Source organism: Panthera tigris, chromosome B4, assembly GCF_018350195.1.
Source record: "Panthera tigris isolate Pti1 chromosome B4, P.tigris_Pti1_mat1.1, whole genome shotgun sequence".
NCBI classification, from domain to species: domain Eukaryota; kingdom Metazoa; phylum Chordata; class Mammalia; order Carnivora; family Felidae; genus Panthera; species Panthera tigris.
Window position 1 is genome coordinate 55,722,940 of NC_056666.1, and position 25,256 is coordinate 55,748,195.

The following is a 25,256-nucleotide window of genomic DNA, read 5'->3' on the forward strand; positions in this document are numbered from 1 at the left end:
GTGATGTGGACATGAACGTGTTTCTGAAACTTGGGGTGAGCAATGTAGGTAAGTCAACTGCACTTGCAGCTCTTTGGGGGTCTTGAGCTTGACCTCTTGGGCTTTATCAAGGCCTTGATAGCCTCCACACATGTGTTCATGGCCTTGGCATTGTTAGGCTGCATCTTCTTCAGGCCCTTCTTGCTGTGCTTCTTGGCAAAGCGAATGTTCCTTAGGAACGTAGGCTTCAACACTTTAAGAGATTCATATCATTGTGATTGGGGTTTCTTGATACTATTTCTGTGTCATTTTTTGGACTGGATATGTGAGGTACAGTTCTTGGAATTGACCACATCTACATGGAAGCCTGCTGCTCCTGAAGCACGTAGGACCAGAAGAGGAAAGGCAAGAAACTCTTTTAACATTTATTTTAGTGCAGGTCTGCTGCTGCTGAATTCTTTCATCTTTTGTTTGTCTAAAAAGTCTTTATTTTGCCTTCTTTTTGAAAGATGCTTTTGCTGGGTCAAGCTTTCCAATATGACAGTTTTATTTTTCTTTCTTCTGTGCTTTACAGATGTTGCTTCTCTCTTCTTGCTTATATTATTTTCAACATGTAAATTGCTATCATTCTTATTATTTTTCTGTACATAATGTGGCTTTTTTGCATTGGCTTCTTTTTATATTTTCTTTTTACCATTTTGTAAGCAATTTGATTGTACTGTGTCTTTGTACACGTTCCTTCATTTTCCTTGTGCTTGGAGTTAATTTAACACTTTGGATCTGTGGTTTAAAAATTTTCAAATATTTAGAAAACATTTAGCCATTGTTCCTTCAAATATATATATTTTTTTATTTTCCCTTTGGGGACTCCAAATACATATATATTAGGCTGCTTGAAGTTGTTCCATAGCTGATAGATGACTTGTTCATTTAAAGTAATATTTCTCTCCGAGTTTCATTTTAGATAGTTTTTATTCCTGTGTCTTCACATTCACTTTTTTTTCTGCAATCTTAAATAGCACTTCACCCAGCCAGTGTATCTTTCATCTCATAGCTTGTACTTTTAATTTTTATAAGTTTGATTTGGTCTTTTTTTTGGATGTCTTATGTCTTTGCTTCACATATTCAGTCTTTTTTCTAGCTTCCTAAACATGTGGAATACAGGTATCTTAAGTATCTTAATAGCTTTGTTTGCAATTTTAAATTAAAAAAATTTTTTTTAATGTTTATTTATTTATTTATTTTTATTTTATTTTTTATTTTTTTAAAAATTTTTTTTTCAACGTTTTTAATTTATTTTTGGGACAGAGAGAGACAGAGCATGAACGGGGGAGGGGCAGAGAGAGAGGGAGACACAGAATCGGAAACAGGCTCCAGGCTCCGAGCCATCAGCCCAGAGCCTGACGCGGGGCTCGAACTCACGGACCGCGAGATCGTGACCTGGCTGAAGTTGGATGCTCAACCGACTGCGCCACCCAGGCGCCACATTGTTTATTTTTGACAGAGAGAGAGAGAGACAGAGCATGAGCGGGGAGGGACAGAGAGAGAGGGAGAAACACAATCCGAAGCAGGCTCCAGGCTCTGAGCTGTCAGCACAGAGCCCAACGCGGGTCTCCAACTCACAGACTGCGAGATCATGACCTGAGCCGAAGTCGGACTCTCAACCGACTGAGCCACCCAGGCGCCCCTGTTTGCAATTTTTTTATTGTGTTATTTCTAAGTTTGTTTTAACCTTATCAAGGGGTATATAGATACACACACACACACACACACTATACATATCTACATTTGCTTCTTTATGTGCCTGATAATTTTTATTTGGATGTTAGACATTGAGGATTTCATCTTCATGATTTCTGTATATTTTTGTATTTCTGTGATATTCTTGTGCTTTGCTCTGGGATGCTGTTAAGTTACTGGAATCAGTTTGATCCTCTTTGGTATTGATGTTGAATTTTTTTTAAGGTGGGAACCAAGATGCAATAATTTTGACCCATTATTGCAGTAAAATATTTCTGAGGCCTCTATTTGATGCCTTTGAATTATAAGATTCTCCACTCTGGCTACTAGGAACAGAGACTAGTTTCACTTCTCAGATCCTAGGATTGTCCCCATCAATTCTTTCTGGGTGTACTTTCCCCAGACTCAGGTTGCTACCCCCATGCATGTTTTGATTGCCACTCAGCTGAAGTCATAAGGAGAATCACCTGCAGACATGCTAAGTTCTCTTCTTGTGCAGCTCTCTCCCCTCCAGCACTCTGCCCAGACAGTGCTCGCTGTCTTGGCCTCTCTTTAGCTCCTGGCAAGGTTTCCTCAACTCAGTCAAATATCCAGCTTTCCTTGAATTCCCTTTTTCTGTGTCTCTTAAGAAACTCTTTTAGGAAAATATACTGAAACAACTATGGGGCTCACTTCATTTGTTTCTCATCTTTCAGGGATCTCTGTCCTTTGTTGATAACATCCAATGTTATAAAAACCATTGCTCCATATATTTTGTCCACTTTTTTAGTCGTTTCTAGCAAGAGGGTACATCTGATTTCTGTCCTTCCACCTGGACTGAAGTGCAGAATTCCCTCAGTTGTTTTTGAAAAGAAAAAGAACATTATTCCTTTTAAACAATTTTTCTCTTTCTCTTCAATTACATTAAATGCACTCTGGGCCACAAGGGACGTGGTATGATCATTTTGTGATGGATGTAAATGTGCTGCTTTTAGATATATTTTTAAAATTCTTTTTCACTATGTACTGCTGAGATTAAAGATAAAGTAGAGATTGATGATTTGGTTTGAGGGGCTAGATGTTATCCAGGTACCTAAGTACCTAACTTTAGATGGCTTTAGAATAAGAATTGGACAGTTTTCTTTCCCTTTGAGGTACAATCTTCTATTTATACTTGTATGAATGGGGTTTTCTCTTTCTCAGATTTCAAGGATTAACATTTCTTTATTTTAAAACAATATTTTAATACATAGTAGTCCTCTTATTAGTTGCTTTGTGGTTTGGAAACATCATATAAATTCCTTAATTTTATGTGATTTTTAAAAATCCATTTTGAGTGTACACTTCAAAATACTTTGTTTCTATTTTTTTAATCAAAGTGTGTTCTCCCTTCTTGGATGGCAAACCACATAGTTTGGATTCTTAATCAGTAATTAAGATTGGAAAGATTGTTATTATACCGATATTCTAATATTTATTAGCACTCTACACTTAAAAGTTTTTGTTAAATATATCATTTCTTTTAATTTCTACACCAGTCTTGGTGGTATGTATTGCTATTCATGTCAATGAATGAGGAGGCTGAAAATGAGAGATTAGATGACTTGCCCAAGGTTAAACAACTATTATATTGGGGAATCAAGAAGGGCAGGACCCAGTTACTTTGATTTAAAATTCATTACTCTTTTTCCTGCCAGTCTCTGGTAATTTTAACTTGAAGATGGAAGTCATTTGGAGAATCAAGATAGATATATCAAATAAGTCATATTTGGGGGCCAGTCCTTTTCACCAGGCTCATTTAAACAGACCCAGTGTTTTATTAATTGAATTTTAAATGAATATAGCTTTTAAAAGACCAAAAGATTACTTCAGATGGATAGGTTAAAGTAAATACCTATCTCTCTTCTCCTAGTACACACTGAATTGCAGAATTGTTAAAAGGATCCCTTCTGAAACCCATTAAAGACCTGCATACCAAATATTAGTTCACTAAAATTTCTCAGCTTTATTAGTCTTTGGGCTTGTTGGTATTTAGTGAATATTGTACTACTAACTTATGGTGTGGGAGGAGATATCAGAATTGTAGTATATTCACCTTGGAAGTAAAACATTCCTGTTTGTTCTCTATATTTACAGATCTGATTTTGCTTTTTGTTTCTTTGGTTTCTCTCTCTTACTCTCTTTTGATTCTACATATAAGTGAAATCATATGGTACTTGTCTTTCTCAGTCTAAATTATTTTAGTTTGCATAATACCCTCTAGGTCTATCCATGTTGTCACACATGGCATGATCTCATCCTTTTTTATGGCTATGTAATATACCAGTGTGTGTGTGTGGTGTGTGTGTGTGTGTGTGTGTGTGTGTGTGTGTGTATCACATCTTCCTTATGCACTCTTCTATTGATGGACACTTAGGTTGCTTCCATATCTTGGCAATTGTAAATAATGCTGCAATAAACATAGGGATACACATATCTTTTTGAATCAGTATTTTTGTTTTATTTGGGTAAATACCCAGTAGTGGAATTATTGGATCATATGGTATTTCTATTTTTAATTTTTTGAGAAGAGTCCATACTGTTTTCCATAGTGGCTGTACCAAGTTACATTCCCACCAACAGTACATGAGGGTTCCTTTCTCTACATCCTCCCTGACACTTGTTATTTCTTGTCCTTTTGATTTTAGCCATTCTTTCTGGTGTCAGGTGATATCTCATTATGGTCTTGGTTTGTATTTTCCTGGTGATTGGTGATGTTTAGCATCTTCACATGTGTCTGTTGGCTATCTGTATATCTTCTTTGAAAAAATATGTGTTATGTCCTCTGCTTATTTTTAAATCAGATTGTTTGGTGTTTGGTGTCAAATTGTATAAATTCTTTATGTATTTTGGATATTAATCCCTTATTGGATATATTACTTGCAAGTGTCTTCTCCCATTTGGTAGGTTGTCAATGTCTTTTTGTTTTGTTGATGGTTTTCTTTGCTGTGCAAAATATTTTTTATTTTGATATAGTCATAATCATTCATTTTTGCTTTTCTTTCTCTTGCCTTAGGAGACATATCTAGAAAAATGTTGCTATGGCCAATGAGAAATTACTGCCTGTGTTCTCTTCTAGGATTTTGATGGTTTCAGGTCTGACATTTAGGTCTTTAATATGAAAATGGGCTCTTTGAAGGTTGATAACTGCTTTACCATTTACTAATTATCCCAGAGATGAAAATTAAAATAAAATTTTTTTTGCCTAAATGAACATTAAAGATTAAAATAAAGAACGTATGAGAAAAGGATTCATTCACTGATAAATATACACAATGTTTCTGGAGTAGTTTGGCAATAATTGGCAAAATTTTAATTTTTTTACATGTTCTCTAACTCTGCAAATCTGGTTCTAGAAATGTATTTTGGGGAAATAATTTTTTGGCTGAAAAATTTGGCTGTAAGGATGATAACAGCCTTGTTTTAGTAGTAAAAAACTGGAACTTAGCAAAATGTCCCCAAAGTAGGGTATTAGCTAAAAACATTTCTATAATGGGACATGATGTGACCATTAAAAATGATTTTATAAAGACTATATAACAACATTGAAGGATGTTAATGGTATGTTACCAAAATAAGAGAGTAGGTTATAAATGTGCTTACTGTGTTTATGTTTCTTTTTAATGTTTATTTATTTTTGAGAGAGAGAGAGAGAGAGAGACAGAACATGAGCAGAGGAGGGGCAGAGAGAGAGGGAGACACAGATCTCTGAGCTGTCAGCACAGAGCCTGATGGGCTCGAACTTATAAACCGTGAGATCACGACCTGAGCTGAAGTTGGATGTTTAACCGAGTAAGCCACCCTGGTGCCCCTGTGTTTATATGCTTAATAGCCAATAACACTCTTATGAATGTATGTGCTTAGAGAAAATGTAGGAAGAACAAACACCAGAAATATTAATAGCCATTACCTCAAAGAGTTGATATTATGGGTAATTTTATTTTATTCTTTTTACTTGTCAGTATTTCTAAATTTTCTACAATGAATATATTGGAGTTTGCATTAAGGAGAAATTCAATACGTGTTACTGAAATTTATTTATTTTTAAATGTTTACTTGTTTATTTTGAGACAGAGAAAGAAAGGAGGGGCAGAGAGAAAGAGGGAATCCCAAACAGGCTCCATGCTGTCAGCACAGAGCCTCACTTGGGGCTTGATCCCAAGAACCTTGAGATCATGACCTGAGCCAAAAACAAGATTTGATTGCTTAACTGACTGAGCCACCCAGGTGCTCCTGTTATTGATATTTATAACTGTAAATATATTAAATACTTCCTTAAAACAAATTGTTATTAGGTACAATAATATTTTCTTCTATGGAAGGTAAGTATACCTCTTAGGGACCAGGCAGTTTGATTTAAATATAGTAAAATGATAATAGTTCAGTGCTTTTGGGGACAGGTATTCTATAAACATAAAATGTTATAATGAAAGCTTCTTTCAGTTATCCAAAATAGATTTGTCCAAATCATAGATTTAATCTGTCTTCTCTTCTCAAATATTCTGGACTCTTTCTCCTTCCATCTATAAACAAGAAAGAAAAACAGAAATAAATATATATTAACTGATGTAATATATTCCACTCCCCATCACACCCTCCCAGGAGCAACACTGACCTCACCATTCCTTTATCTGGGGGAACTTTTTGAGTATTATCTTCCTGACAATCTCTACTGACTCTTTCCTTGAGGAGTCAATTTATTTCAAATCCTTGGATGAAGTTCATTGGTGTCTTTTGACTTTTCTCTTTTCTCTGTGGATGCATGTATTATGTGAATGACCACTATCCTGGCATAATTTACTGTGAGAATTTATGTATTCATCTCTACTATTAGACTTTGCTCACCCAGGGCAGGGACTTTGGGTTTTTCATTTCTGCAACCAGTACCTGCCACAGTGTCTGATTTGTAGGGCTCAGTAAATGTTATATAACTTAGGATCTGAAATAGGTTACTCCATTTACAGTTTTTACAACCAATTGATTGTTCATTTTCATTAAGAACTGTGACGGTCAGTTTTTTTTTTTTTAAGTCAACAAATACAAATATTTATTTTCACGCTGTGATAATATAGTAAAAGGTTCATTATTAAAATACAGAGCTAATACACAGCTTTCAATGGTGTCTGTGATGTCACAAACTATAGGTGCACTCAAGGATCAAGTCCTCTTCTATTTTTTTTTCAATATATGAAGTTTATTGTCAAATTGGTTTCCATACAACACCCAGTGCTCATCCCAAAAGGTGCCCTCCTCAATACCCATCACCCACCCTCCGCTCCCTCCCACCCCCCATCAACCCTCAGTTTGTTCTCAGTTTTTAAGAGTTTCTTATGCTTTGGCTCTCTCCCACTCTAACCTCCTTTTTTTTTTTTTTCCTTCTCCTCCCCCATGGGTTTCTGTAAAGTTTCTCAGGATCCACCTAAGAGTGAAACCATATGGTATCTGTCTTTCTCTGTATGGCTTATTTCACTTAGCATCACACTCTCCAGTTCCATCCATGTTGCTACAAAGGCCATGTTTCATTCTTTCTCATTGCCACATAATACTCCATTGTGTATATAAACCACAATTTCTTTATCCATTCATCAGTTGATGGACATTTAGGCTCTTTCCATAATTTGGCTATTGTTGAGAGTGCTGCTATAAACATTGGGGTACAAGTGCCCCTACGCATCAGTACTCCTGTATCCCTTGGGTAAATTCCTAGCAGTGCTATTGCTGGGTCATAGGGTAGGTCTATTTTTAATTTTTTGAGGAACCTCCACACTGTTTTCCAGAGTGGCTGCACCAATTTGCATTCCCACCAACAGTGCAAGAGGGTTCCTGTTTCTCCACATCCTCTCCAGCATCTATAGTCTCCTGATTTGTTCATTTTGGCCACTCTGACTGGTGTGAGGTGATATCTGAGTGTGGTTTTGATTTGTATTTCCCTGATGAGGAGCGACGTTGAACATCTTTTCATGTGCCTGTTGGCCATCCGGATGTCTTCTTTAGAGAAGTGTCTATTCATGTTTTCTGCCCATTTCTTCACTGGGTTATTTGTTTTCTGGGTGTGGAGTTTGGTGAGCTCTTTATAGATTTTGGATACTAGCCCTTTGTCTGATGTGTCATTTGCAAATATCTTTTCCCATTCCGTTGGTTGCCTTTTAGTTTTGTTGGTTGTTTCCTTTGCTGTGCAGAAGCTTTTTATCTTCATGAGGTCCCAGTAGTTCATTTTTGCTTTTAATTCCCTTGCCTTTGGGGATGTGTCAAGTAAGAATTTGCTGTGGCTGAGGTCAGAGAGGTCTTTTCCTGCTTTCTCCTCTAAGGTTTTGATGGTTTCCTGTCTCACATTCAGGTCCTTTATCCATTTTGAGTTTATTTTTGTGAATGGTGTGAGAAAGTGGTCTAGTTTCAATCTTCTGCATGTTGCTGTCCAGTTCTCCCAGCACCATTTGTTAAAGAGACTGTCTTTTTTCCATTGGATGTTCTTTCCTGCTTTGTCAAAGATGAGTTGGCCTACGTTTGTGGGTCTAGTTCTGGGGTTTCTATTCTATTCCATTGGTCTATGTGTCTGTTTTTGTGCCAATACCATGCCGTCTTGATGATTACAGCTTTGTAGTAGAGGCTAATGTCTGGGATTGTGATGCCTCCTGCTTTGGTCTTCTTCAAAATTACTTTGGCTATTCGGGGCCTTTTGTGGTTCCATATGAATTTTAGGATTGCTTGTTCTAGTTTTGAGAAGAATGCTGGTGCAATTTTGATTGGGATTGCATTGAATGTGTAGATAGCTTTGGGTAGTATTGACATTTTGACAATATTTATTCTTCCAATCCATGAGCAGAGAATGTCTTTCCATTTCTTTATATCTTCTTCAATTTCCTTCATAAGCTTTCTATAGTTTTCAGCATTCAGATCTTTTACATCTTTGGTTAGATTTATTCCTAGGTATTTTATGCTTCTTGGTACAATTGTGAATGGGATCAGTTTCTTTATTTGTCTTTCTGTTGCTTCATTATTAGTGTATAAGAATGCAACTGATTTCTGTGCATTGATTTTGTATCCTGCCACTTTGCTGAATTCATGTATCAGTTCTAGCAGACTTCTGGTGGAGTCTATCGGATTTTCTATGTATAATATCATGTCATCTGCAAAAAGTGAAAGCTTAACTTCATCTTTGCCAATTTTGATGCCTTTGGTTTCCTTTGGTTGTCTTATTGCTGATGCTAGAACTTCCAACACTATGTTAAACAACAGCAGTGAGAGTGGACATCCCTGTCGTGTTCCTGATCTCAGGGAAAAAGCTCTCAGTTTTTCCCCATTGAGGATGATGTTAGCTGTGGGCTTTTCATAGATGGCTTTTATGATCTTTAAGTATGTTCCTTCTATCCCAACTTTCTCGAGGGTTTTTATTAAGAAAGGTTGCTGAAGGGGCGCCTGGGTGGCTCAGTCGGTTAAGCAGCCGACTTCGGCTCAGGTCATGATCTCGCGGTCTGTGAGTTCAAGCCCTGCGTCGGGCTCTGTGCTCACAGCTCAGAGCCTGGAGCCTGTTTCGGATTCTGTGTCTCCCTCTCTCTGACCCTCCCCCGTTCATGCTCTGTCTCTCTGTCTCAAAAATAAATAAACGTTAAAAAAAAAATTAAAAAAAAAAAAAGAAAGGTTGCTGAATTTTGTCAAAGGCCTTTTCTGCAGCGATTGACAGGATCATATGGTTCTTATCTTTTCTTTTATTAATGTGATGTATCACGTTGATTGATTTGCGAATGTTGAACCTGCCCTGCATCCCAGAAATGAATCCCACTTGATCATGGTGAATAATTCTTTTTGTATGCTGTTGAATTCGATTTGCTAGTGTCTTATTGAGAATTTTTGCATCCATATTCATCAGGGCTATTGGTCTGTAGTTCTCTTTTTTTACTGGGTCTCTGTCTGGTTTAGGAATCAAAGTAATACTGGCTTCATAGAATGAGTCTGGAATTTTTCCTTCCCTTTCTATTTTTTGGAATAGCTTGAGAAGGATAGGTATTATCTCTGCTTTAAACGTCTGGTAGAACTCCCCTGGGAAGCCATCTGGTCCTGGACTCTTATTTGTTGGGAGATTTTTGATGACTGATTCAATTTCTTCGCTGGTTATGGGTCTGTTCAAGCTTTCTATTTCCTCCTGATTGAGTTTTGGAAGCGTGTGGGTGTTTAGGAATTTGTCCATTTCTTCCAGGTTGTCCAGTTTGTTGGCATATAATTGTTCATAGTATTCTCTGATAATTGCTTGTGTCTCTGAGGGATTGGTTGTGATAATTCCATTTTCATTCATGATTTTATCTATTTGGGTCATCTCCCTTTTCTTTTTGAGAAGCCTGGCTAGAGGTTTGTCAATTTTGTTTATTTTTTCAAAAAACCAACTCTTGGTTTCATTGATCTGCTCTACAGTTTTTTTTAGATTCTATATTGTTTATTTCTGCTCTGATCTTTATGATTTCTCTTCTTCTGCTGGGTTTAGGCTGTCTCTGCTGTTCTCCTTCTATTTCCTTTAAGTGTGCTGTTAGATTTTGTATTTGGGATTTTTCTTATTTCTTGAGATAGGCCTGGATTGCAATGTATTTTCTTCTCAGGACTGCCTTCGCTGCATCCCAAGGCATTTGGATTGTTGTATTTTCATTTTCATTTGTTTCCATATATTTTTTAATTTCTCCTCTAATTGCCTGGTTGACCCATTCATTCTTTAGTAGGGTGTTCTTTAACCTCCATGCTTTTGGAGGTTTTCCAGGCTTTTTCCTGTGGTTGATTTCAAGCTTCATAGCATTGTGGTCTGAAAGTATGCATGGTATGATTTCAATTCTTGTATACTTATGAAGGGCTGTTTTGTGACCCAGTATGTGATCTATCTTGGAGAATGTTCCATGTGCACTCGAGAAGAAAGTATATTCTGTTGCTTTGGGATGCAGAGTTCTAAATATATCTGTCAAGTCCATCTGATCCAATGTATCATTCAGGGCCCTTGTTTCTTTATTGACCATGTGTCTAGATGATCTATCCATTTCTGTAAGTGGAGTGTTAAAGTCCCCTGCAATTACCACATTCTTATCAATAAGGTTGCTCATGTTTGTGAGTAATTGTTTTATATATTTGGGGGCTCCTGTATTCGGCACATAGACACTTATAATTGTTAGCTCTTCCTGATGGATAGACCCTGTGATTATTATATAATCCCTTTCTTCATCTCTTATTACAGCCTTTAATTTAAAGTCGAGTTTGTCTGATATAAGTATGGCTACTCCAGCTTTCTTTTGGCTTCCAGTAGCATGATAAATAGTTCTCCATCCCCTCACTCTCAATCTGAAGGTATCCTTAGGTCTAAAATGAGTCTCTTGTAGACAGCAAATAGATGGGTCTTGTTTTTTTTATCCATTCTGATACCCTATGTTTTTTGGTTGGCACATTTATTCCATTTATATTCAGTGTTATTATAGAAAGATATGGGTTTAGAGTCATTGTGATGTCCGTAGGTTTCATGCTTGTAGTGATGTCTCTGGTACTTTGTCTCACAGGATCCCCCTTAGGATCTCTTGTAGGGCTGGTTTAGTGGTGACGAATTCCTTCAGTTTTTGTTTGTTTTGGAAGACCTTTATCTCTCCTTCTATTCTAAATGACAGACTTTCTGGATAAAAGATTCTCGGCTGCATGTTTTTTCTGTTCATCACATTGAAGATCTCCTGCCATTCCTTTCTGGCCTGCCTAGTTTCAGTAGAGAGATTGGTCATGAGTCTTATAGGTCTCCCTTTATATGTTAGAGCACGTTTATCTCTAGCTGCTTTCAGAATTTTCTCTTTATCCTTGTATTTTGCCAGTTTCACTATGATATGTCGTGCGGAAGATCGATTCAAGTTACGTCTGAAGGGAGTTCTCTGTGCCTCTTGGATTTCAATGCCTTTTTCCTTCCCCAGATCTGGGAAGTTCTCAGCTATGATTTTTTCAAGTACACCTTCAGCACCTTTTCCTCTCTCTTCCTCCTCTGGAATACCAATTATGCGTACATTATTTCTCTTTAGTGCATCACTTAGTTCTCTAATTTTCCCCTCATACTCCTGGATTTTTTTATCTCTCTTTTTCTCAGCTTCTTCTTTTTCCATAATTTTATCTTCTAGTTCACCTATTCTCTCCTCTGCCTCTTCAATCTGAGCCGTAGTTGTCTCCATTTTATTTTGCAGCTTGTTGATAGCATTTTTTAGCTCCTCCTGGCTGTCCTTAGTCCCTTGATCTCTGTAGCAAGAGATTCTCTGCTGTCCTTTATACTGTTTTCAAGCCCAGCGATTAATTTTATGACTATTATTCTAAATTCACTTTCTATTATATTGTTTAAATCCTTTTGGATCAGTTCGTTGGCTGTTGTTATTTCCTGGACATTTTTCTGAGGGGAATTCTTCCGTTTTGTCATTTTGGATAGTCCCTGGAGTGGTGCGGGACTGCGGGGCACTTCCCCTGTGCTGTCTTGAATAACTTGCGTTGGTGGGCAGGCCGCAGTCAGACCTGATGTCTGCCCCCAGCCCACCGCTGGGGCCACAGTCAGACTGGTGTGTGCCTTCTCTTCCCCTTTCCTAGGGGTGGGATTCACTGTGGGGTGGCGTGGCCTGTCTGGGCCTCTTGCACACTGCCAGGCTTGTGGCGCTGGGGATCTAGCGTATTAGCTGTGGTGGATCGGCAAGGTGCCCAGGGGCGGGAGGGGCAGGCTCAGCTCGCTTTTCCTTCAGAGATCCGCTTTGGGAGGGGCCCTGCAGCACCGGGAGGGAGTCAGACCGGCCAGAGGGATGGATCCGCAGAAGCACAGTGTTGGGTGTTTGCACGGTGCAAGCAAGTTCCCTGGCAGGAACTGGTTCCCTTTGGGATTTCGTCTAGGAGATGGGCGGTGAGATGGTGCTGGCGAGCGCCTTAGTTCCCCGCCAGGCTGAACTCTGTCGTCTGGGGCTCAATAACTCCTCCTCCCGTTGTCCTCCAGCCCTCCCGTTCTCCGAGCAGAGCTGTTAGCTTATAACCTTCCAGATGTCAAGTCCCTCTTGCTGTTGGAACACACTCTGTCTGGCCCCTCCACTTTTGCCAGTCAGACTCCGGGGCTCTGCTTGGCTGTCGGGCTGCCCTTCTGCCCTGGCTCCCTCCCTCCAGTCCGTGGAGCGCGCACCGCCTCGCCGCCCTTCCTACCCTCTTCCATGGGCCTCTTGTCTATGCTTGGCTCCGGAGAATCCGTTCTGCTAGTCTTCTGGCGGTTTTTTGGGTTATTTAGGCAGGTGTAGGTGGAATCTAAGTGATCAGCAGGTCGCTTGGTGAGCCCAGAGTCCTCTTACGCCGCCATCTTCCTCTGACGGTCAGTTTTATGTGTTAACTTGACTGGGCTATAGTACCCACTTATTCAATCAAAATAATAATCTAAGTATTTTGTAGATGTGATTAAATTATAAAGGCGATTATTTTAGATAATCTGGGTATGACTGATCCAGTCACATAAATGGCCTTAAGAACAGAACTGAGGTTTCCCTGGGGAAGGAGAAATTTTGCAGCTGACAGGATTTCCAGCCTGCCCTTCCTGCCTTACAAATTTCAGACTTGCCTATACAGCCTCTACAATCATGTGAACCAATTCCTTACAATTAATCCCTTATTTTATATACATAAAAGCCTCTTTCTCTCTCACATCTCTGTCTCTGTCTCTATCTCCATCTCTCTCTCTCTCTCTCTTTCTATATCTATCTATCTATCTATCTATCTATCATCTATCTATCATCTATCTACCTTTTGTCTATTAGCTATCATCTGTCTATTATCTACCTCTATCTCTATGTGTCAGGGTACACTAGAGAAAAGAACCAGTAGGAGATATATATGTAATGTTACTATTTTAGGGAGAAGAGGATATTTACATATCTGTTCACTCTGGAAATTTATACTCTAGTAGTAAGGGAGGTATAATAGATAATTTTTCAGATTGTGGTAAATGCATAATTTATTAGACATAAATATAAATAGGATTCAGCAAGCAAGTAGGGCAGAAACAGTGTCTTAAACTGATGTATCCTAAGGCTTAGACCTTGGATCTTTCATTCTTTATCTATATTCACTTCCTTGGTGGTCTCCTCCAGTCCCAGACTTTAAATATCATCATAGGCTAAATATTGACATATTTATATCTATATTCCCTTCCCTGAAATCTAAACCGCTGTATCCAATGGCTTACTTACATTTCCACTTGGTTGTTTAATAGATGTCTCAAACTTGGTGTTTCCAAAATTGAACTCCTCACAACCACTCCACAAACCCTACAGACCTGCACCGGCTGCACTATTGTCTACTTTTAGCAATGGGCACCTCAGTCCTTTGAGCCACTCAATCCATAAACCTTGGAGTCATTCTTGAGTACTCTTATTTTTCTCAACTTTTACATCAAATTACTTAATTCTGTTGGGTCTCCCTTAAAGTCAAATTGGACCACTGCTGCCTTTGTTCAAGCCATCTTAATACCATCCTCTCTTGCCTGGATCATTTCAATAGCTTCCTGGCTTGTCTGACCATTTCTTCTCTTACCTTCTGACACTGTAACTCAGCATCCAGTGTGATCCTTTGAAAACTGTAAATCAGATCATGTCATTCTTTTGCTCAAAATCTTGCAATGGCCCCCAGTTTTACTCAGGCTCTATTCTCATCTCTTCCTGCTCTTCTAGTGGCTTGTGCTGTTCAAGCCACCAATCATCTTTCAGGGCCTTGAAGAAGGAATATGCTCTGTCTTCAGGGTCTTTCCACTGGCTATTCCTTCTACCCAGATCTCTCTTCCTCCAAATATCTTCATTGCTCCCTTCCTCATCTCCTTGATGTCTTCACTCCAATGCCATTTTTTTCAAAGAAACTTACCTGACCTCCCAATCTAAAGTACAACTCTTCTGCTTTCCTCACTATTAGTCCCCCTCTTCTCTTCTAATCTTTCCATCACACATACCATCTTCTAACATATCATATAATTTACTTGATTATTATGCTTACTTACTGTTTTTCATCTATCTCCTCCATCTTATATGTTACCCCAGACTGGAATGTGAACTCTCTGAGGTCATGGGTCCTTATGTATGTATTTATTTTTCTCTTATCACCCCAGGTGCCAATATCAGTGCCAAACACCAGAGAACGAAGGCATGAAGAGAAAATCTCTCTGATTGTAGTAATCTGGAAAGTCCTCATGGAGAAATAAGAATTTCACTACCATTAGTCTTCAAGATCATGGTGGTGCAAAGTCATAACTAGTCAGATTTGGGAAGTGTGGTATTAGTCTGTGAGGGCTGCCATAACAAATTACCACAGACCAGGTGGCTTAAACAACAGGATTTTTTTCCCCTCAAAATTCTGGAGGCTGGAAGTCTGAGATCAAGGGTTAGGACTTCAATGTATGCATTTGGGGGTGAGGGGACAAAAATTCAGTCCATAACACATAGTATGTCACTGTTGCTGTGGCTGTATCTGTTCTGACTCAGCTATTCTTATTCATGAATTTTTTCTTTTTTCTTTTTTTTGGGGGCAGGGTGGAGAAGGGCAGAAGAAGGAGAGAAACAATATATGTTTTTTAAGTTTATGTATTTATTTTGAGAGGGAGAGAGAGTGTGTGCACGTGCAGGGAGGGACAGAGAAAGAGAGAGATGGAGAGAGAATCCAAGCAGGCTCCGTACTGCCAGCATGAAGCCTGACAAGGGTCTTGATCTCATGAACTGTGGGATCATGACCTGAACTGAAATCAAGAGTCAGACACTCAACCAGTTGAGCCACCCAGGCACCCTAGGATTTTTTTCTTAATGTGAACACTTTGATATGACAACTTGACTTTCTCTAAGAAACACAACAAAACAATGAAAACTATAAAACTTTGAACTTTTAAAATGTTATCAAGCAACAACCCAAATGTTCATCAATAGATGAAAGGGTGAACAAAATGTGGTATACACATAAAAAACATTAAGTCATAAAAAGGGCTGAAATTCTGACACATGCTAAACCATGAATGAAGCTTGAAGACATTATGCTAAGCACAATAAACCAGATACAAAAGGACAAATATTATATAATTTCATTTATATGAGGAATAAGTACAATCAGAGACATAGACTAGTTAAATTTATAGAGACAGAAAGTAGAATGGTGGTTGCTAGGAGCTGGGGGAGGGGTATAAAGAATTATAGTTTAATGGGTATAGAGTTTCTTTTATTTTTTTTTAATTTTTTTTTAACGTTTATTTATTTTTGAGACAGAGAGAGACAGAGCATGAATGGGGGAGGGGCAGAGAGAGAGGGAGACACAGAATCAGAAGCAGGCTCCAGGCTCTGAGCCATCAGCCCAGAGCCCGACGCGGGGCTCGAACTCACAGACTGTGAGATCGTGACCTGAGCTGAAGTCGGACGCTTAACTGACTGAGCCACCCAGGCGCCCCATAGAGTTTCTTTTAAATGAAAAAATATTTTTAAGTGTTTGTATAGCTTTATTAAAAATTATATATATTTAACTGTGTATATCACATATGTGATATGGTGGTGATTTATATAGATATACATTGTGAAATGATTATCACAATCAAGCTAATTAACACATACTCATCACTTCATATAGTTACCACTTTTTTCTGTGTGTGTGCTGATCACAGGTAAGATCTACCCTCTTAGCAAATTTCAAGCACACAATGCAGTATTATTACTGTAGTCACCATGCTGTACATTAGATCCCCAGAACTTATTCATCTTATAATGGAAAGTTTGTACGTTTTGACTGACATCTCCCTATTTCTTCCACCCCTAGCTCCTGAAAACCACTGTTTTATTCTTTCTTTCTGTGTGTTTGACTTTCTTAGATTCTGAATATCATGTGGTATTTGCCTTTCTCTGCCTGGCTTATTACACTTAGCATAATATCTTCCAGGTTTGCCCATGTTGTTGCAAATGGCAGACTTCCTTCTTTTTTTATGGCTGAATAATATTCTATTGTCTATATATACACTGCATCTTCTTTATCCATTCATCTATTGATGGACACTTAGATTATTTCTGTATCTTGGTTGTTGTGAATAATTCTGCAAGTGTAGAGAGTTTCTATTTGAAATAATGAAAAATTCTGGAGGCATCTGGGTGGCTCAGTCAGTTAAGTATCTGACTCTTGATTTCAGCTCAGGACATGATGTCACAGTTTGTGAGTTTGAGCCCTGCATCAGGCTCTGTGCTGACAGCAGAGGTCCTGCTTGGGATTCTCTGTCTCCCTCTCTTTCTACCCCTTCCCTTCTCACAATAAATAAATAAACATTAAAAAAAAAGAAATGATGAAAGATTCTGGAAATAGACAATGGTGATAGTTACACAATATTGTGAATATACTTAAGGTCACAGAATTATACACTTATAAAAATGGTTAAAATGGTTTAAAAAAGTTACCAAGTAACATGTAAAGAGATACCCTCATTTTGAGTCTTTTTATGAGGCATCAAGTGGGAATTGAATGAAGGTGAGTCCCAGAAACGGAACAAGTAATGTGGTGAGGAGTAGGCCAGGGCTTCAGCATCATAAGGCATTCAAAATGCACATCATGTATGAACATTTCAGGAAGGGCTGGCAGTCCCTACGAAGCAAGTGGCTAACAGTTTCAGAGAATTCACTTGTGTCTTAAATGGTCTATACTTCAAATCCTCAGACAAATACCCAGAAATACACAATACAGAATTGTGTTGTATTGTGTTGCTGTATCTACAGCAGATGCTGAAGATAGAAATATTTGAGCCATAGTGAGATTACTTTTCCTCAGTTCCTGACTACACAAGAAAGTCTTTTTTAAGTTTCTGACATTTTTTTTAGCACTCCTAGTAATATATATGTTGTATTTAATATAATAAAATTCTTTTATAAGGATGATTGTGGATATAGGGATTGCTATCCTCTGAAAGGCTAATCTAGTATAAAAACTTTATTAATTTTTTAATGTTTATTTAGTTTTGAGAGAGAGAGGGAGACAGGATGTGAGTGGGGGAAGAGCAGAGAGAGAGGAAGACACAGAATCTGAAGCAGGTTCATGGCTGTCAGCATAGGGCCTGATGTGGGGCTCGAACTCACAGACCACGAGATTGTGACCTAAGCTGTAGGTGGACACCCAACCGACTGAGCCACCCAGGTGCCCTGGTATAAAATACTCTAAAACCCTTTATTTAAATAAAATTATTATGAATAGAATACATTAGACTATTATGAATAGAATACATTAGAAGTCCTCTTATCTGATGTAACTAAAACTGGTAGTAGTTGATAAATTGAAAAATGTGGTATAAACCAGGCTCATAAAAGTGAGACATGTGTATCTTCAGCATTTTATTTTAGCTTAAAACATTTTAAATGTGCATTAATTTACCAACATTTTGATACAGAGTCAAGGCTCTTCATCAATTATGGATTTGTTGATTAGAGTTCTGCTTGGTATTTCTTCTGTAAAGTATCCATAATTCCAACATGCAGTTTTGGTTTATTAAAGTAGAGAGAAATTAAAGATTTTCATGAAGCAATATGGAAACTTTCTAAATTGTTATGAAGCACACACCTCACCATACTACAATCTTTTGCAGTTGTCTCTTACCTAGTTTTTTATTCTTTGTTTCTTCTTGCAACTGGCTTTTAGGAAGGCTTTCCAAACATTCAATTTAGTTTTCATAGAGATAACTCTTTTCACACTCATACTTAAAATGGTTTATTTTTATTAATTTACATAATTAGAATAAATACAACTGACACAGGATGGGGAACAAATGCAACCTGGTGTGCACACATCAAGCCCACTAGCTGAGCAATCAATCTGCTGTGGGTATTAACCAGGAAGGTTGAGAGAGGGAATGGAGGTCCATTAACTGGTCAGTTTGCTGAATGGAGGTTGGTTAGGAGAGTTTGTCATGTATGTCCTTCTAAAATCCACACAATACTGAAATGGACAAAGTAGAAAGTCCTCTATAATAATCTGGTTAGAATGTAATAGATGGGTTAGTGACAGAGTAAGGGATAAGAGCTACTTATCCCTTGAGGGTAAGTAGGACTTTTTGACAGTTTGCTTCAAAATGGCTAATGGAAGATACCTATACCCATCCCCTGAGTCAGAGTGCTGTATTAAATTATCCTGATATAGAAAATAGTCCCCAAGCAAAGTCTAAAATGAATTTGCTTATGCAAGACTGAGGTTTTTAAGAGGAGAAGTGTAGATAGAAAGCAGATTTTTTTTTTATTGTGTTGTTTTTTTCTTTGAGGTGAAACAGAACTTATCAAGCATGGAATGCAAGTGCTTTGACAACACAGAGACTATAGTTCAGTGTGTTCTCCTAGAGACTTCCAAGGATACTTGGTAGAATTCAGGTTATGCAATTAGGCTTGTGCCTCAGAGATACAGTCCTGGACCTCCAGCTTCTTGATTGTTTTTCCTATTTGACCACCTGCCATTTAGCCTTGGCATACTCAAAGCATTTGATCGTCTGCATTAGCTTAGTCAAGATGACGAAGGAGGAATTTTTAGCACCAGCTAGCAAAACGACCTTCTTCCCCCGACTCTCCGCCCAGTATCAGAAGCTCGCAGAGAGCCAAATGGGATCAAAGTTCTGAGCCTCCAGTGGAGACAGCTGTCTCTGTGTTGCACCTCCTAGGGCTCAGCAGCTCTGTGGGGTTTTCCTAAGTGCTTTGTGAGAGTATTTATAGAATTGAGGACTTGACACAATCGTCTCTCTCAAAATTTGTCCTAAGAGTAGGATCTAGGATTGAAATGTCATGATTACTTATGGGTCCAGGATAGGGATCCACATGGTGAAATAATTTCTGCCCTCCTCTGGGTTAGTTAGTCCCCATTTAAAAAAGTTAGCAGAGTGAGACATTCTAAACTCTCAGTAAATGACCAAGAAAATAATTCCTGATAAACCTTCCTTGCCCTCCTGTCCCTGTAGTCATATGATCACAATGAGAATTATTCATGAGTTCACAGCTTCATCCCCTTCCCATTTTATGAGTCTTCAAATGAATATAGATTTCTTATAAAGTAAATGTGGTTTTATACTGTTCTGTGTAAGATTGTAGAGGCTTTCTATGAACATGTAAGAAACATGTTTCACTTTCATCCAGTATTTTGTACAATAGAAATAGTTCTAAAGAAACACATGAGCAAGTATGCTCACAGTTTTACCAATCAAGAAGAAAATATGTTACCTCTCACTGACTGTCATATTATGGACAGCTGGTTATTTGGTAAGGAGTATTATCAAAGCTGCAGCATCTTCTCAGTCAAGGACTTGGTGTACCACAACTTCTCCAATTCCAATGATTTCCGATTTGACCTGCACTGTTATTGCACATTATTTGCATCTTAATTGATACTAAGCAGATAAGCACCTCCAAGCTCCAACTAGAACGATTATCTCAGAATGGGTGGGTTTATTAGACATTTGAAATAACTGGGAGCTTTCCCCAGCTAGTTCCAAACCTAAGCTTCCGGATTGGCCAAATCCTGACAATTGCTTTTCTGTACTTGCCAGGAGGTCACAGGGAAGATGGCACAGTGATGTACACTATAAATCTTCTTGAGAAAGCCAGTTGGGCCTAAGAGTTGTCAACTGTACAAGGTCTGACAGAAGAAGCAACATAACTGCTTATGGCTAAAGTGCAATATTTTCTGGTTCTTTAATTTAGTATTTCATTCTACATTCTTGAAATGCAGATATTCAAGAAGGATGGCTATGCCTCCGGTAATGAAAAGTTTGGGAATGTTGAATATTAAATTTAATTAATTAATTAATTAATCAGAGAGAGAGAGAGAGAGAGGGCATTCCAATGGGGGAGGGGCAGAGGAGAGAAAGAGAATCTTAAGCAGGCTCCATGCTCAGTGAGGAGCCTGACATGAGGCTCAATCTCACAACCCTGGGATCATGACCTGAGCTGAAATCAAGAGCTGGTTGCTCAACCGACTGAGCCACACAGGTACCCCAGGAATGTTGAGTATTTTAAAGAAAGCAGTATTATTAAGTCCCACTGTGGTTAGAATAAAAATATAGTGGGTATGTTTTTTAAGTTTATTTTATTTATTTTGAGAGAGAGAGAGTGAGTGAGAGGGATGGAGAGAGAGGGAGAGAGAGAATCCCAAGCAGGCTCCTAGTCAGCACAGAACCCAGCTGGGGATCATCCCGTGAACCATGAGATTATGACCTGAGCTGAAATCAAGCGTCAGACGCTCAACTGACTAAGCCACCCAGGTACCCTGTGGGTATTTTTTAAAAGTTGTTATTTAAATTGCAGTTGACATGAAGTGTAATATTAGTTTCAGGTGTAGAATTTAGTGATTCAACATTTACCTACAACACCCGGTGCTCATCACAAGTGCACTCCTTAATTGCCATCACCTCATTGTACCATTCACCTTGCCTCTGGTAGCTACCAGTTTGTTTTCTATAGTTAAGAGTCTATTTCTTTTCTTTTTTTATTTTGAGAGAGACAGAGACAGCACAAGTGGGGAGGGGCAGATAGAGAGGGAGAGAGAGAATCTCAAGCAGGCTGCATGCTGCCAGCACAGAGCCCGTTGTGGGGCTCTAACTCACAGAACTGAGAGATGATGACATGAGCCAAAGTCAAGAAAGAGTCAGGTCCTCAACTGACTGAGTCACCCAGACGCCCCTAAGAATCTGTTTCTTAATTTGCCTCTCTCTTTCTCTTTTTTCCCCTTTGCTCATTTGTTTTGTTTCTTAAATTACACATATGAGTGAAATTATTTGGTGTTTGTCTTTCTCTGACTTATTTTGCTTAGCATCATACACTCTAGCTCCATCAGTGTCATTGCAAATGGCAAGATTTCATTCTTTTTTATGTCTGACCGATATTCCATTATATATATGTATATATATATATATATATATATATATATATATATAATGGAATATATAAATGGAATATATATATATATATAATGGAATATGTACACACATATATAGTAGGTATTGTAGAAGCTAATATTTATAGAGAAAGTTTCTGAAAGCAAATGATGTTTTAAACTTTCAACCAAGTCTTAAGCTGGGGTAAAAAACTCAAGTGCCTTTGAGGCCTGGTGGGTATTATAAAAGAGTGAAACCAAGTAGAAGTCAAGTACTAGGAAGTGGTGGGCACCATAGAAAACTAGAGCATGGCTGTTCTGTGGGGAGATGAGTGGCTGCAACCCAGTAATAGCTGATTGTTGCCAGGAGAGAAAGAAGGCCCAGTGCTGCTCAATCTTATGATTTTTAAAAGGAAATGAACATTCTAGAGAGAAATCTGGATTTTCATGTGAAATCCCCTCATTTACAGATATTGGCAGTCAAATAAAATTATTCAAAGAACATTGTAAGACAAAACACATTTGTGGGCTAAGTTTAGCTTGATCCCCTGCAGCTTGTGACCTCTGATCTAGATTTTCTGAGGTTTTTGTTTAGGTTTTATCAAGTTTTTGGGTAACATTCATGATCATTAATCCAGTGATATAGGATCTTAATCTTTTTCATCTTCAGCATTAAAAATTAAACAAAGGTTTTGGGGCAGCTGGCTGGCTCAGTCAGGAGAGCATGTGACTCCTGATCTTGGAGTGGTGAGTTCGAGCCCCACGTTAGGTATAGAGCTTACTTCAAAAAAATAATACAAAGCTTTTATTTGCACACTCCTCCTCCTCCTGCACAATCCTACCTCCAGTCTTTGTAAAGTGGCTTCACGCCGTTGCCAGAATTATAACAAAGATCTTAACTGTGGTTACCTCTTCAGTTCTAAAACCTATGGTAACTCCTCAGAGCCTGCAAGATATTTTCCAAACATACAATGGCTTTTTCAATCTGGTCCTAGCTTACCTTTTTGAGTTTATCTCTAGCCGTTTCCATCCTCCATTTTATATTCTAGTCATACCGGATTACTCATCATTCCCCCAAATCAGCATGCACTCCCCATTTACATCCCTATGCTAAAGCTATTCTTTTTTTTTCTGAAATACTTTTCCGCACTATTCCTGGTCAATGTCCAACCCAAGTGCCTCCTCCTCTTTTTATATTTTTCTAATTCCTCCATCTTGGGCACTTTAGTTGTTCTGTGTTTCTATTAGTGAAATATATTCCTTTATTAGGGACTTTGTAACATGGTAATATACTAATTCATTTTTGTGCCTATATTTTCAGAGGGTAGCAAGCATATGGAAGACAGCAATAAATCGAGTCTTGCAATGGTAGGTGAAATCTGTTAATGAACTCAAGTTTAACACAGTGCTATATAAAGAGAAATAAAGGTGTCACACATTTAATCCAATTGAAGGACTCTGAAAAGGGTGTTTAAAAATACAAAGTTTATAATTTAATTTTTTATTCTTGGAGAATTATGTAAAAGCATTATTTTGTGAAACAAAACAAAACAAAACAAAACAAAAGAATGCCTTTCAAATGCCACAGGCTGGTCAGGCATAATGGTATAGGTACCTATCTACACATTGTGATTTGAGGGAACAATAGACTTTCCAGTATTTTGGATCGATCTAAAATAGTGCCTGATGGTCTTCATTACTCCTTAAAGCTGTATTGTCCAACAGAGTAGCCATTAACCACACATGACTACTTAAATTCAAATTAATAAAAATTAAATAAAACTTAAAATTCTGTTCCTCAGTTACTTAGTCACGTTTCAAGTGTCCATTAGCCACACGTGGCTAGTTGTAATCATGTTGGATAGCACAGATACAGAACATTTCCATTATGGCAGTAAGTTCTTTTGGAGAGCACTATCTGAAGGAATTCATTAAGAGGTGAGAATTTTAATGGGAGGAAAAGGCAATTTATCTTCTAAAAAAGATGGTGAGTTAGCTGCTACACACCCAGGTAATAGTCTGCAACAGGGGTCAGCAAACTACAGCCTGTGAGCCAAATCCAGCCCTCAAACTGTTTTTGTAAATCAAGTTTTATTGAAGGGGCGCCTGAGTGGCTTGGTTGGTTAAGTGTCCAACTTCAGCTCAGGTCATGATCTCGCAGTTCTTGGGTTTGAGCCCTGCATCAGACTCTCTGCTGTCTGGGTGGAGCCTGCTTCAGATCCTCTGTTTCTGTTTCTCTCTGCCCCTCCCCTGCTCATACTCTCTTTCTCAGAAATAATAAAAAACATTAAAAAAATAAAGTTTTATTGAAACACAGCCACCGGCTATTACTTTATAGTTTACAGCTTTTTTTGTGTGTGCTATGATGGCAGAATTGAGTAGTTGAGATGGAGACTGTATGATCTGCAAACCTAAAGTATCTTTACAGAAAGTTTGCTGCCCTTGGTCTATGTGATTAATTCCACACTGATTTTGTCACTGGGAAAAAAGAGGAACTATGATGAATCTAAGAGAAAGAATGTAGAGAGGCTCCTTAAGGAGCATTATTGGGGGACTAAAGACAAACATTTCTAACAGTTTGCTTTGATTTGGTTGGCATGGAAATACCATTAATCATTTCTCAACATTGGAAGAGTTGAAACAACATGGATGATAATCCAGGAACCTTTAAATTCTCTTTATTAAAATTATTTTTTTCCAGCTTCATTGGGAATAACTGACAAATAGAATTGTATATATATATATATATGCATATATAATGTATATTTAGTGAAATAATTACCAAGATCAGTTTAATCAATGTATCCATTATGTCACATAGTTAACACCTTGTATGTGTGTGTGGTGAGAATATTTAAGATCTACTCTAGCAAATTTCAAGTATTCAGTACAATATAAGTAAGTATAGTCATCATGCTGTACATTAGATCCACAGAATTTATTCACCTTGTAACTGAAAATCTCTACCCTTTGACGTATCATTTTCCCCTTTCCCCAGGCCTGGCAATGACCATTCTATTCTGAGATCAGCTTTTATTTTATTTTTTTTAGATTCCACATATAAATGGTACTATACAGTATTTTAAACTCTCTTTAAACTTCTGTGCAACACTGAACACATATTTCATTTCCCTAAGCAAGTCATTGAAAGTCTTTGGGAAATTCTGGGATTAATTAATTAATTGATTAATGTGTCAGATGAATGAATAAATGAATCTATAAAATGAGGAATTTAGACAAAATGATCTCTGAGATGTCTTCTGGTGCAAAGATTTATCTGTGCTGGCATTTTTACATATTGGATTTTTAAAAAGCCAGGTATGTCTGTATTAGAGATTCAGTTTCTGCTTCCTGAGACCACCCTGGGCAATGCTGACGTAGACAGCTATCTATAGGTCATGTACATAGCAAATCACAAAACTCACTCATGCACTGAGTAGCATTTATATAACACACCGCTGAAGCATGGGTACACTTCAGAGGTGGGAAACAAAGGCAGCTTGGGAGTTTACATGTTTAGATTTCATAGAATAAGGACGAAGCTTTCAACTCTTTCCTAAGCAACCTGAGAGAGTCTGAGGAGGAGATGGTTACAACCCGCTCTGCTACTTGTCTGAGAGCCTTCAGTAGTTTCTGAGTGCAGACGGCAGTGGATGGCATCA